This window comes from Arachis ipaensis, chromosome B10 (genome assembly GCF_059453495.1).
Source record: "Arachis ipaensis isolate K30076 ecotype BB chromosome B10, ASM5945349v1, whole genome shotgun sequence".
In the NCBI taxonomy this organism is placed as follows: Eukaryota; Viridiplantae; Streptophyta; class Magnoliopsida; order Fabales; family Fabaceae; genus Arachis; species Arachis ipaensis.
This window is the reverse complement of record NC_142435.1, coordinates 33,486,972-33,500,632: the sequence shown is the minus strand read 5'-3', so window position 1 is coordinate 33,500,632 and position 13,661 is coordinate 33,486,972. Positions and strand designations below refer to the sequence as shown.

At 38.3% G+C, this 13,661-nt stretch overlaps 1 non-coding gene across 1 annotated transcript; it reads right to left on the bottom strand.

The window, feature by feature from the left end:
• Positions 1 to 1,294: 1,294 nt before the first annotated feature.
• On the bottom strand, positions 1,295 to 1,401 carry LOC148579630 (small nucleolar RNA R71). The gene has a single exon (XR_015896849.1). It is a non-coding gene; the product is annotated as a small nucleolar RNA R71 (small nucleolar RNA).
• Positions 1,402 to 13,661: the final 12,260 nt, after the last annotated feature.

Below are 13,661 nucleotides of genomic sequence, written 5' to 3'. Positions count from 1 at the left end.
AAGAGATGAAAATGAACTTGATCCGGAGAATTGCAACATCTCTTAAGCCCAATGAACTCCCCATCTCTAATCTTACCCATTCTCTTTAATTTCTGCGATTTACTTTTATGAGCAAATCCCCCATTCCCATTTACAATTCTGCAATTTATTTTCAGTCATTTACTTCCAGTTCTTTAATTCTAGCATTTACTTTTCTGTTATTTACATTCCCGCCATTTTATTTTCTACAACTCTCAACCCAAATTCTGGACTCGCTCAACTAGAACATTCTTCTAATTAAAGTTGCTTGATCAATCAATCCCTGTGGGATTCGACCTCACTCTATTGTGAGTTTTTACTTGACGACAACTTCGGTACACTTGCCGAAGGAAGATTTGTTGAGAGACAAGTTTTCCCCGCATCAAGTTTATGGTGCCGTTGCCGGGGATTGATTGTGCATCAATAATGATTAGATTGGAAGATCACTAGATTGAGCATTTTATTTTGTGAATTTCATTTTTCTGTTTGAGTGATTTACTTTTTGTTTTAGCTAAACTTCTTCCCTTCTCCATCTACTCTTTTGTTTTTCTTTGTTATTTTCAATTCTATTTGCTAACCCACTAACTGTTTGATATATTGCATCACCCACAACTAACATCAATTCTGACACAAATACTGTCTGCACCTATTTTCTCTGCTTGTACTTGTTGGTTGTATGACAGGGAGAAGAAGCGGGGCTTCAACTTCCTTTGATTCTGAACCAGAGAGAACCTTCCTTAGACTAAGGAGGGAGGCAAAAGGAAAATGAGTAGTTGGTGCTGAAGAAGAGGAGGAACAGTTTGAGGAATACTTTGAACCAAACATGGAAGAAAACATGGAAAATCATCATGAAGAAGAGACTCACAACCATGGCAGAGGAGGTGGAGCAAATCATGCTGGGGAGGATAGAAGAGTTTTGGACTCTTACATTAATCCAAACCCAGGCAATTGTGGAAGTAGCATCCAAAAGCCAACAATCCATGCCAACAACTTTGAACTTAAACCACAGCTCATCACCCTTGTTCAGAACAACTGTTCGTTTGAAGGAGGTGTTCAAGAAGATCCCAACCAACATTTGTCCACCTTCCTGAGAATATGTGACACAGTAAAATCTAATGGTGTTCATCCTGACGCCTATAGATTGCTCTTATTTCCCTTCTCACTTAGAGACAAGGTAGCCAAGTGGCTGGAATCCTTCCCAAGGGAGAGCTTAACAACTTGGGAGGATGTGGTGAACAAATTCTTAGCAAGATTCTACCCTCATCAACGAATCAATAGGCTGAGAGCTGAGGTTCAACCCTTCAGGCAACAGGATGGTGAGACTCTGTATGAAGCATGAGAGAGGTTCAAAGACTTAACAAGGAGGTATCCACCTGACAAGTTCAACGAATGGGTCCAGCTGCACATTTTCTATGAAGGGCTCTCTTATGAGTCAAAGAAGGCAGTAGACCATTCATCTGGAGGGTCCTTGAACAAGAAGAAGACCATTGAGGAAGCCATAGATGTTATTGAAACAGTAGCATAAAACGACTACTTCTATGCTTCCGAAAGAGGGAACACAAGAGGAGTGATGGAGCTAAACAATGTAGACGCTCTGTTGGCCCAAAACAAGCTCATTACCCAGCAGCTGGCTGACCTCACCAAGAAGATGGAGATGAACCAAGTAGCAGCAATCTCCACTTCATCAACAACACAAGAAGGAGTAAACCAAGAAGCAGAAGGGAGTCAGGAGCAAGCCAACTACATTGGGAATTCACCAAGGAAAAACTATGATCCATACTCCAAGACTTACAACCCTGGATGGAGAAATCACCCAAACTTTGGGTGGGGAAGTGAGCAAGATCAAAACCAAGACTAGAGACGTTACAACTCCAACAACAATGCAGCTCACCAACAATTCACCCAGAGGACATCTCAACACCCCCACAACAACACTTCTCCACATACTTATCAAAACCAAAATAGCACATCTGCTCCGAACCACTCATCAATTGATGACAGGCTCTCTAAGATTGAAGCCTTACTTGAAAGAATATGCCAAGAGATTCAAGAAAATAAAGTGTTCAAAGAGGAGGTGCAAGCCAATATTAAGAACCAGGGAGAAACCATTAGGAAGATGGAATTCCAGGTGGGATATTTAGCTGAGAAGATTTCCAAACCTACTGATAGCTTCCCAAGTGACACTGAGAAAAACCCCAAGGGAGAAGAAAAGAAAGTAAGATGGGAAGATTGCAAAATGGTCACTACAAGTGATCAAGAGATTGAAGACAAGCAAGGCAAAATGTGCAAACAACCTGAAGACAACCCAACAAAGGAGGAGGATAGAGATCACAAAGAACCAGAAATCTCACAACAAGAGCTGCTGAAGCTCTATGCACCATTCCCTCAACTGCTCAATGGTGCTGTGGGAAAAAGAATATATTCAAGGTTCCTAGACTTGTTTGCATCTCTGCATGTGAACATACCATTCATCAAGGCAATTCAACAAATGCCTGCATTCATCAAGTATATGAAGGAACTTCTTCCCAGGAAAAGCTCACTCAAGGGAGGGCAGACTATAGTGATGAACAAGGAATGTAGTGCCCTTATTCAACCTGAGTTACCTACAAAAAGAAGAGACCCAGGAAGTTTTCATATACCTTGTGCCATAGGTGAAAACATGTTCGACAGAGCACAATGCGATTTAGGGGCCAGCATCAACTTACTGCCCTTATCCCTGGTGAAGAGGCTGCAGATCAATGCGATAATGCCCACAGATGTCATCATGAGACTGGCTGACAAAACTCAAAAGCAAGCAATAGGAGTGGTGGAAAATGTGTTGCTAAAGGTTGGGAAGTACTTTCTCCCAACAGACTTTGTCATTCTGGACATGGAAGAAAGTCACACTCACCCAATCATATTGGGAAGACCATTTCTAGCTACGGCCAGAGCACTTATCGATGTAGAGAAATGGGAGCTAATATTGAGAATCCATGGTGAACGACTCAGCTTCAATGTTTTCAAACTCTCATAAGAAACAGATCAAGAGGACAAGGAACTAAGCACAAATGATAATGAGACACTGAAGGAGGAAACAAGTACTGAAGCACAGCCAGTTCATTCTGAGACCCCCTTAACTGACAAACAAGGAAAACAGCAATTGCCACAACTCAAGGAAAAGTTGGAGGAACCCAAACCTCTAGAGGCAGGTGAAGACAGCATCACAACTCCTTGGAGAAAAGAGGTCACCAAGGGGAAGGCAACCTTAAAAGAAAAAAAGAAGAAGGTACCAAGGAGATGGAGGAACAAGAAGATCCCTACGGAAGACTTCTCTCCAGGGGATAGAGTTGTCTCAGCTTACTTCCCAGATATTCCCCCTAATCTCCCTACTGTACCATCTCAATTACCTAAGGTCTTCACTATCAACAGAGTTCTTTCCCTGGAACATGTGGAGATCATTGATCCAACCAATGGATACAAGTCCACAGCAAGAGGGGAGGACTTTAAGCACTACCAACCACCGTGATGAAAGAAAAATGTCAAGCTAGTGACGCTAAAGAAGCGCTTCATGGGAGGCAACCCATGTTTTATATGCTTTCAGATGATAATGAATAAGTCAATCTTTATGATTTCAACCCAAACTTGACAAACACTTGGTGAATTCTTTATCATGCAGTATATAGTGAAGAACAAGTTTGGTGTTCAAAGCAAACCAAGATGCATGCTAGTCTTGGAAGCTTTGAACAAAACTTTTCATCACATTGCTTCAAACTAAGTTTGGTGTCACCCCATGGTGCCACCAAAATGCATATAAGGACCCACCAATAGTTAGCTAGTTAGTTGGAATTCATAAACAAATAATCAAATCCTTTCTTTCATTTTATTCTAGCCATAGAGTTTTAATTTTTTTTTATTAATTTCCTTATTTCAAATCTTTATAGGAAAGGAAAAGAAGCATAAAAAGGGATTAATGGGACAATTAAATGGAGGAGATTTTGCCACTTAAAGAAGAGGGGTTACACACTTGTTCTAAAGAGGGAATACGTTGGGAAACGCTGCCATGCAACATTGGAGAAAGAAAACCCTTGAAGACCGAACCAATCACTCTCATTAAAGTGATGATCCTTGTCTTTCCTTCATATACAACCCCATCCGTCTATCTAGTAAACATTCATGCAATCCACACCCTTCACTCACTCATGATTTTCTTATATAAGTGAACCTTAGTGCATGATCACTCCTCACATCCAAATCCCCACTCTCCATACTTCTATTGGCACACTAAAACTCTTCATCACAAATTGCCTTAACCAACCCACTCTTCATCTATCCGAAGCCCCAAATCCCCTCAAACAACAATTCAAGTCATGGCATCATCAAGCTCAAAGAGGCAAAAGAGGAAGGGGCCTATGGAGAGTGCTCCTTTTGATGACAAGAGATTCAAGACTGCCTTTCATGAGCATGAATTTGAGTGGATAAGTGCCAGAAGGATATTGCCAGAATTAATCTTCCAAATCAATGCCAATGAATCACCACAGATTTGGAGAAAAATCGAACAGAGGGAGTGGCAATTGCTCACCAGTCCAGAGGAGAAGATCAATGAAAACCTCATCAAAGAATTCTATGCAAATGCAGTTAGAGAGGATAAGACCAAAGCCCCAACCTTCAAAAGCTATGTGAGAGGAAGGGAGGTGGACTTCAGCCCAAGTGCCATAACAAGAGCTCTTCACTTAAAATCACCTCATTTTGATGAGGAGAGTTATCAGGCAAGGATAAGTAGAAGCCCTGATAAGGATGAGCTCTCAGAAATAGCATCAGATATCTGTGTCATAGCCGCTGACTGGGAGAGGTATTCAGATGGGAGACCAAAATTCATAAAAAAGGGAGACCTTCACCCTAAAGCCAAAGGGTAGTTTGAGCTTGTAAGGAGGTCCATCCTACCAGCTGCTAATAATTCAGAGGTTAACATCAATCGAGCCACTATGGTACAATGCTTAGTGCAAGGTGGGGAAATCAAAGTGCATGAGCTCATTGCCGAAGGGATTCAAGAGTCAGCTGAGAAAGCTGACTCAGGTGCCAGACTTTGGTACCCCAGCACCATTCTCCGCTTATGCAACAAGGCCAAGGTAATATTTGAGGACAGCAGCCCAGACTGGGTGAACCCAGGGAGGCCAGTCACACTCGAGCGAATGGTCTATACCACACCGGCTCAGCAACTAAGAAGGCCACATATAGGAAGGCAAAGGGCCCAGGAAGAAGCTCATCAAGAGGAATATCATCAAGAAGAATATCAACAAGAAGAGCATCATGACCCAGCCAACTTGAATATGACTCACCTTCTAAGAGCCATTGAAGATTTGGGACAGAGACATATGAAAGGACAAGAGCAAATGCTGAACCTTCAAACCAACTGGCTGAGCCAACAAGAAGCATGGCAAAAACAACAAATGGAGCAGCAACAGAAACACTACTCCCGGCTCACTCAAGCCATCAACCAAGTGAATGAGAGGCAAGAACTTCAAGAGAAGCACTTGCAAGAACTCAACCAGCGGCAGATAGCCCAAATGAAAACTTTCAATGAGTTCAGTGTACTCAATGAAGGAAGGCAACTACATAGGGAGGAGTTCTATGTAAACACTCAAGCCAAGTTGAACTACATGACCAGTAATATGCATCAGCTACACTATGCCATCCCTACATATGATGAGGTCCAAAAAGATTTTGTAGAACAAGAAGAGAGGAAGGTGAAATAGCAAAAGGAGACACTCAAGAAGAAGATGGAAGATGGTGGTTTCTGAAAGAAGCTGCTTGGAAAAGGCAAAGGAAGTGGAAGCACAAGCATTCAAGAGAGACACAATGAGGACAAGCAAGGAGGAGAGCAGGGGCATCCACATGAATGAAAGGTGTTGGAGTTCTTTTTAGTCCATTGTTTTATATGCTTTAAATAAGGAAGATCTTGTATGAAATAGAACCTGCTTCCATGTTATGTTTAAACTTCTTAAAATTCTGTCTTTTAAGTTTTCCTTCTGAATAGGTCCATGATTTCTGGTTTAAATGTCATTGCATCATTCCCTTATTTACTTGTAAGCTTGTCCCTTTTTATCAAATGAAGAAGAGAATGTTTATGTTCTTAAAAGACCAGAGTAGGGTTCCTAATGTGGAGGTGCATTCATGAATCTTTGGGGTAGTCATAAGTTAGCTAAGTTGGTTCAACCACAAGGTTAGGAGGACAACTATCTATCCTGAATACTTGACTTTGGATATACCCATGAGACTGAGCATATGATAGATCCTAATAAGAGAAAAGGGAAAGAATAATGGAAGTGAAAAAAACAAAAGAAAAAGAGTAAGCAATAAGGCTAGGCATCAATGGTTTTAAGCTTGAGGCAAGTGTCTGTGGTGCTCCTGTGTGAGGGATCTACTTGGATGAATAAGCTCTTAGGGGTGCTTTATCACTTGGTAACTTGGGTTAACTAACCCGGGATTATCAGCTAAAAATCCACTATCAAGAGTAACCCTCACAACAGAACACTTAGTAACCCAAAGAGGTGCTGGACACCAAGGTCTCAAGAAAAGAAAATAAATAAACTAAATGCCTGTAGTGTCTATGTATGGGGGATAGGCTTGAGGGAGTAAGTCCTTAGGAGTGTCTCAACACCTAGCACCTTGAACCAACTGGTTCGGGAGTGTTGGCTGAAAGCTTATCTTAAAGAGTTGCCCCCTTACAGAGCACCTAGCCTAAATAACACAAACAACCCTTGTAATAACAATAAAAGGATCAATGAATAAAAGTCTCATGGGATATGAACAAAGTGGGTGTTTTAGGACAAAATAAAGGTCTGAAAGCCAGTAATGGAATGAACCTAAGTTGCTATGCATGAAACCACCATAAAATCAGTAATATGACTTCCACAAGGATGACTCATTCCTCTGGATATTCCATTCATCATTCTCTTGTTCCAGTACTTGCTTAGGGACAAGCAAGCTTTAAGTTTGGTGTTGTGATGCCAGGGCATCTTGGCCAGTTTCACTGACCTTTTCTTTACTGTTTTTAGGTTAGTTTCATGCATTTCTTTAGGAAATAAGCTAGTTTTGGGTAAATATTCACTTATGCCTTGACTCAAGCATACATTGTGCATTTTACATGATTTCATGAGGATTTTGCATAAGTTTAGTGACAAATATTATGTTGCATTACTCATGACTTGGACTAGAGCTTTGATGCACTTTGTTGCTTGATTTCAGGACCAACAAGAAGCAAGAAAAGGGGAGGTAACTTGCAAGATTAATGAGAAAAGTGATTGCCAATAACACTCTCAAAAAAGCCATCAATGCCCACGTTACAGAGTCACGTTAACCAAGTTAATGTGAACTCTAACGTGGAGAAGAGAAGTTGAGCCAACGTTAGTGACACTCAACATTGTCACTAACGTTGGCAATTACTCATAAGTGGCCATGTTAGAAGCCACGTTAACCTAGTTAACGTGGCCTCTAACGTTAAAGGGGGGAAGAGAAGCCAACGTTAGTGACACTCAACATTGTCACTAACGTTGGCCTATGGTGCAAAGTACCACGTTAACTCCCACGTTAACTTGGTTAACGTGGGAACTAACGTAGAGGATGAAGAGTTGTCGACAACATTAGTGACACTCAACATTGTCACTAACGTTGAATCAACCACACAACCCCCAAGAGTCACGTTAACTTCCACGTTAACTTGGTTAACGTGGAAGCTAACGATGAGAAATGAAGGATGAGCCAACGTTAGTGACACTTAACATTGTCACTAACGTTGGGATGGCTAAAAGATGGCCACGTTAGAAGCCACGTTAACCTAGTTAACGTGGACTCCAACGTGAGACCTAGCGGCACATTGGAACGTTAGTGACAATATTGAATGTCACTAACGTTCTCGAAGGATGGAAAAGGCCACATTAGAAGCCACGTTAACCTAGTTAACGTGAGCTTTAATGTGAAGCAAGAAGGGGCACACTGGAACGTTAGTGACAATGTTGAGTGTTACTAACGTTCTCGAAGGTTGACAAGGCAACGTTAAAAGCCACGTTAACCTAGTTAACGTGGGTTTTAACGTGAGGCAAAAGGGGTGCATTGGAACGTTAGTGACAATGTTAAGTATCACTAACGTTCCCGAACTTGGACTTTCACTAAATGATTAACACTCCTTACGCCCTGAGCTTAAGTCTCTGCCCACTCCGCACTTTCTCTCTGCAAGTAAAGCCAAGCCCAAATAAAGAAAGGAACTGCTTCAAACTCAAGATCCAAAGGCCCAAGACTTGAAGAGTGAACTAGAAGCTGAGAAGAGTAGTATATATAGGAGTGGCTTTGAATTGTAAAGGAGAACTAGGAGGCTGAAGAATCACTCTCTGTATTTTACTTTCTTTGTAATTTCTAGTTTTATGATGTATTCTCCATCTTTGTTTTCATCTTCAAGAGCTATGAATAACTAAACCCCTTTCATTGGGTTAGGGAGCTCTGTTGTAATTTGATGGATCAATACTAATCTTCATTGTTCTTCTTCTATCTTTCCTCTTGATTTTACTTGAAAGCTTTCGATCTTCATCCAATTGAGTAGTTATCTTGGAAGAGAAGCTATTCAAACTTGGATCTCTTTTGAACCTTGGAAGAGGAATGAAGAGATCAAGCTAGAAATGCTTTCTCATGCTGGACCAAATTGGGTTTGGATGGGTATGTGACTGTAACCCTCTCAATACTTGGTTTGGGAAATGCATGTGGTATAATCAGTGACCATACTTCATCTCTTCTCATGAGCAATTGACCAAGGAATTGGCTATTGATCAAGATTTGAGAGATTGAATTGCAAGAAATTGTAATTCAATCACTTAAGATTGTCAAGGAGATCAATGAGTGCATTGATTGAGGAAGAGATGAAAATGAACTTGATCCGGAGAATTGCAACATCTCTTAAGCCCAATGAACTCCCCATCTCTAATCTTACCCATTCTCTTTAATTTTTGCGATTTACTTTTATGAGCAAATCCCCCATTCCCATTTACAATTCTGCAATTTATTTTTAGTCATTTACTTCCAGTCCTTTAATTCTAGCATTTACTTTTCTGTTATTTACATTACCGCCATTTTATTTTCTGCAACTCTCAACCCAAATTCTGGACTCGCTCAACTACAACATTCTTCTAATTAAAGTTGCTTGATCAATCAATCCCTGTGGGATTCGACCTCACTCTATTGTGAGTTTTTACTTGACGACAACTTCGGTACACTTGCCGAAGGAAGATTTGTTGAGAGACAAGTTTTCCCCGCATCAACCCTTACTCACGTAAGGTATTACTTGGATGACCCAGTGCACTTGCTGGTTAGGTATGCGGAGTTGTGAAAAGTATTTTCACAATTTCCCACACCAGATTGTAATTTTTGATTTGTTTAATTCTTTATGTCCATTATTTTGTGTATGAATGCATTTATATGATTGAGGCCTTCATTTTAATTAGCTCACTTACCCCATATGACCTACCATTTCTTCTACCTTTGTTAACTCACTTTGAGCCTTTTTAACCCCCTTTTGTTCTTCACATTACCACACCACTAACCTTAAGCGGAAAACAATTAATACCCCTATTTGAATCTTTGATTGGCTTAGGATAGTCAGTGTGTGTGTCATTTAAGTGTGGGAAAATTATGTAAACCATATGCATTCAACATATATATATATATATATATATATATATATATATATATATATATATATATATATGTTATTGTTGATGAAAAGAAAATAGAATTGAAAAAAAAAAGAAGACAATAAAAAGGGGACAAAAGATTACGTGGTCAGGATGGCAGTTTCGTCATCTTAGAGCTAAGGGACGGAATGATAATCTTGTCATATTCAAGGATTTTAATTCTAGAAGAATTGTGCCAGGCCAGTCTTGGACATCAAGAAGACCAAGAGTCCGTCTCAAAAACAGTGGTGCTGAAAGAGCAACAATTTATAAGGCCCATTGGGCTAAGGCAGCACAACAAGAAACCCAATAAAGCTTTTCAAATTCAATGGGAGGCATAATTTTATTAATTTTTGAACTTTAGTAATTTATTTTTAATTTGTTTTACTGTTAGAGTTTGTTGGAAGATTTAAATCACTCCTGATTTGCTTAGTAGTATTTTTAGGGATTTTAAATTTAAATCAAATCTGATCTAATCTAATAAGATCAAATCTGATTTAAATTAGTTATCATATCTTTAGGATTTTAAAATTTAAATCAAATCTGAACTAATCCAATAAGATCAAATCTGATTTAAATTAGTTATCTTATCTTTAGGAGATTTAAATTAAGTTATCTTATCTTATCTTTTAGTTAGTTTATTAGGTGCCTATTTAAACACCTTTGGTGAGACAATTTATATAACTTTTGATGAATAAAAATTTTCTTAGTTGATTTTAAGCACGTTTTATTGTGTGAGAAGTGAGGTGAGTGATTTGCTTCGCTTGTTGCATAGAGAAGATTGAGTGATTCAATCTTCATCCCTTTGATCTAGGTTGTCAAGGATAGGTTCTTTGAAGGTCTAGAAGGGAGCCCCTTCCGGTGACCTAGGTTATTAAGAACACGTATCTTAGAGGTCTAGTAGGAAAACCTTTATCTATCTATTATATTTTCGATGTGTCTCTTTATGATAATAAATTCCTCTACTTGGTGCCGTTCCTTTCTTGTCCCCCTTCCGTTAGGATTTTAATACTTTGAATGTATTAAACCCCAATTAAATTCTTATCATCTGGTATCAAAGACAGGTGGTAGGTAAATTCTTATTTATCTACACGTTCCATGGGTCTTGTTTAGTCTCTTTATTTTTTTTTCTCTTTAATTTCTGTAAATTCACGTTAGAGTAAAAAAAAAGAAAAAATTATTATTTATTTTGGCTTTGCAATTATTCTATCTTTAAGTCAGTGTCTGTGAAAAAAAGTCGCAAAAAAAAATTAAATTATGAAGAAAATTATGAGGAACCAGTTTGTTCCATCATCATACCACAATGAATATTTTGGAAGATTTTTTAAGTTGCAACAAGGTTCACAATCAGTGATGGAGTACCACAAGAAGTTTCTATATTTGATGGACAAGGCTAATATTAAAAGGAGTCCTGAGATTCTTATGGAATGATTTTTGTTTGGATTACGTGAAGAACTTACATATCAAGTCCAATGTTACCGTTACGTAACCATGGAGGATTTGCTCAAATTGGCCATTGACAGGGAGCAGGTGCAACAAATGATAGATCGCCATACGAAGAGGATTTTTTTCTACACCTATCTTTCATTCTTCTTCAAAGCCAGAAATGGACGAATTTGTTGAGTATGCTGTAGAGGGTGATGTGTCCTTGGAAGATGCCAAAGTGCAGACTTTCTCAACTGGATTCTTGGGATGTGAGGAATTTAAAAATCCAGAGAAAAAAGAAACAGAGAAAGAAAGTGAGTGTTTGAGTGAAAAGGATCAATGTTTAATTGAAAGTGAGAGTTTTGAGAGAAACTATGAGAATAATGAGAGAGAGGAGTCCATGAGTGACAAAGAAACTGAGAGCAATAAATACACTTGTGAGAGAGATCTAGAAAGTTTTAGCTTAGATAAGAGTGCGTTAGTAATATTGGATTCTACAGAATTCTTAGTTTCTCATACATCTAACCATGAAATTCCTAGATTTTTTTATATCAACTTTTCCAAACTCTGTAGATTCACTGGTCAATTATGGAGACATTAATATAGATTAAAAGGAAGAAAGACAAATTGCACACTTTGGACAAGATGGTGAAGGCATGGTTGGAAAGATTGAACTTGCACACATGAGGGACATAGCCACAATTCAGTGGATAGAGAAGAGCCATCAAACAATGGTATTTGAACCCGGAGATTGGGTTTGGATTCCTTAGAGTGAAGAAGAGCATCTCATTCAAGATTCGAGGACGAATCTTTTTGAAGAGGGAGAGAATGATACGTGGTCAGGATTGCAGTTTCATCATCTTAGAGCTAAGGGACGGAATGATAATCTTGTCATATTCAAGGATCTGAATTCTAAAAGAATTGTGCCATGCTAGTCTTGGACATCAAGAAAACCAAGAGTCCGTCTCAAAAATAATGGTGCTGAAAGAGCAACAATTTATAAGGCCCATTGGGCTAAGGTAGGACAACAAAAAACCCAATAAAGCTTTTCAAATTCAATGGGAGGCATAATTTTATTAATTTTCAAATTTTAGTAATTTATTTTTAATTTGTTTTACTGTAAGAGTTTGTTGGAAGATTTGAATTACTCCTGATTTGCTTAGTAGTATTTTTAGGGATTTTAAATTTAAATCAAATCTGATTTAATCTAATAAGATCAAATTTGATTTAAATTAGTTATCATATCTTTAAGATTTTAAAATTTAAATCAAATCTGATCTAATCCAATAAGATCAAATCTGATTTAAATTAGTTATCTTATTTTTAGGAGATTTAAATTAAGTTATCTTATCTTATCTTTTAGTTAGTTTGTTAGGTGCTTATTTAAACACCTTTGGTGAGACAATTTATATAACTTTTGATGAATAAAATTTTTCTTAGTTGCTTTTAAGCACGTTTTATTGTGTGAAAAGTGAGGTGAGTGATTTACTTCGCTTGTTGCATAGAGAAGATTGAGTGATTCAATCTTCATCCCTTTGATCTAGGTTGTCAAGGATAGGTTCTTTGAAGGTCTAGTAGGGATCCCCTTCCGGTGACCTAGGTTGCTAAGATCATGTATCTTAGAGGTCTAGTAGGAAAACCTTTATCTATCTTTTATGTTTCCGCTTTATCTCTTTATGCTAATAAATTCCTCTTCTTGGTGCCATTCCTTTCTTGTCCCCCTTCCATTAGGATTTTAATACTTTGAATGTATTAAACCCCAATTAAATTTTTATCATCTGGTATCAAAGACAGGTCGTAGGTAAATTCTTATTTATCCACACGTTCCATGGGTCTTGTTTAGTCTCTTTATTTTTTTCTCTTTAATTTCTGTAAATTCACGTTAGAGTAAAAAAAAAAGAAATAAATTCTTATTTATTTTGGCTTCGCAATTATTCTATCTTTAAGTTAGTGTCTGTATAAAAAAAAGTCACAAAAAAACTTAAATTATGAAGAAAATTATGAGGAACCAGTTTGTGCAATCATTATACCACAATGAATATTTTGGAAGATTTTATAAGTTACAACAAGGTTCACAATCAGTGATGGAGTACGACAAGGAGTTTCTATATTTGATGGACAAGGCTAATATTAAAAGAAGTCCTGAGATTCTTATGGAACGATTTTTGTTTGGATTACGTGAAGAACTTGCAGATAAAGTCCAACGTTACCGTCACGTAACCATGGAGGATTTGGTCAAATTGGCCATTGACAGGGAGCAGGTGCAACAAATGATAGATTGCCATACGAAGAGGATTTCTTCTACACCTATCTTTCATTCTTCTTCAAAGCCAGAGATGGACGAATTTGTTGACTATGCTATAGAGGGTGATGTGTCCTTGGAAGACGCCAAAGTGCAGACTTTCTCAACTGGGTTCTTGGGATGTAAGGAATTTAAAAATCCAGAGAGAAAAGAAACAAAGAAAGAAAGTGAGTGTTTGAGTGAAAAGGATCAATGTTTACTTGAAAGAGAGAGTTTTGAGA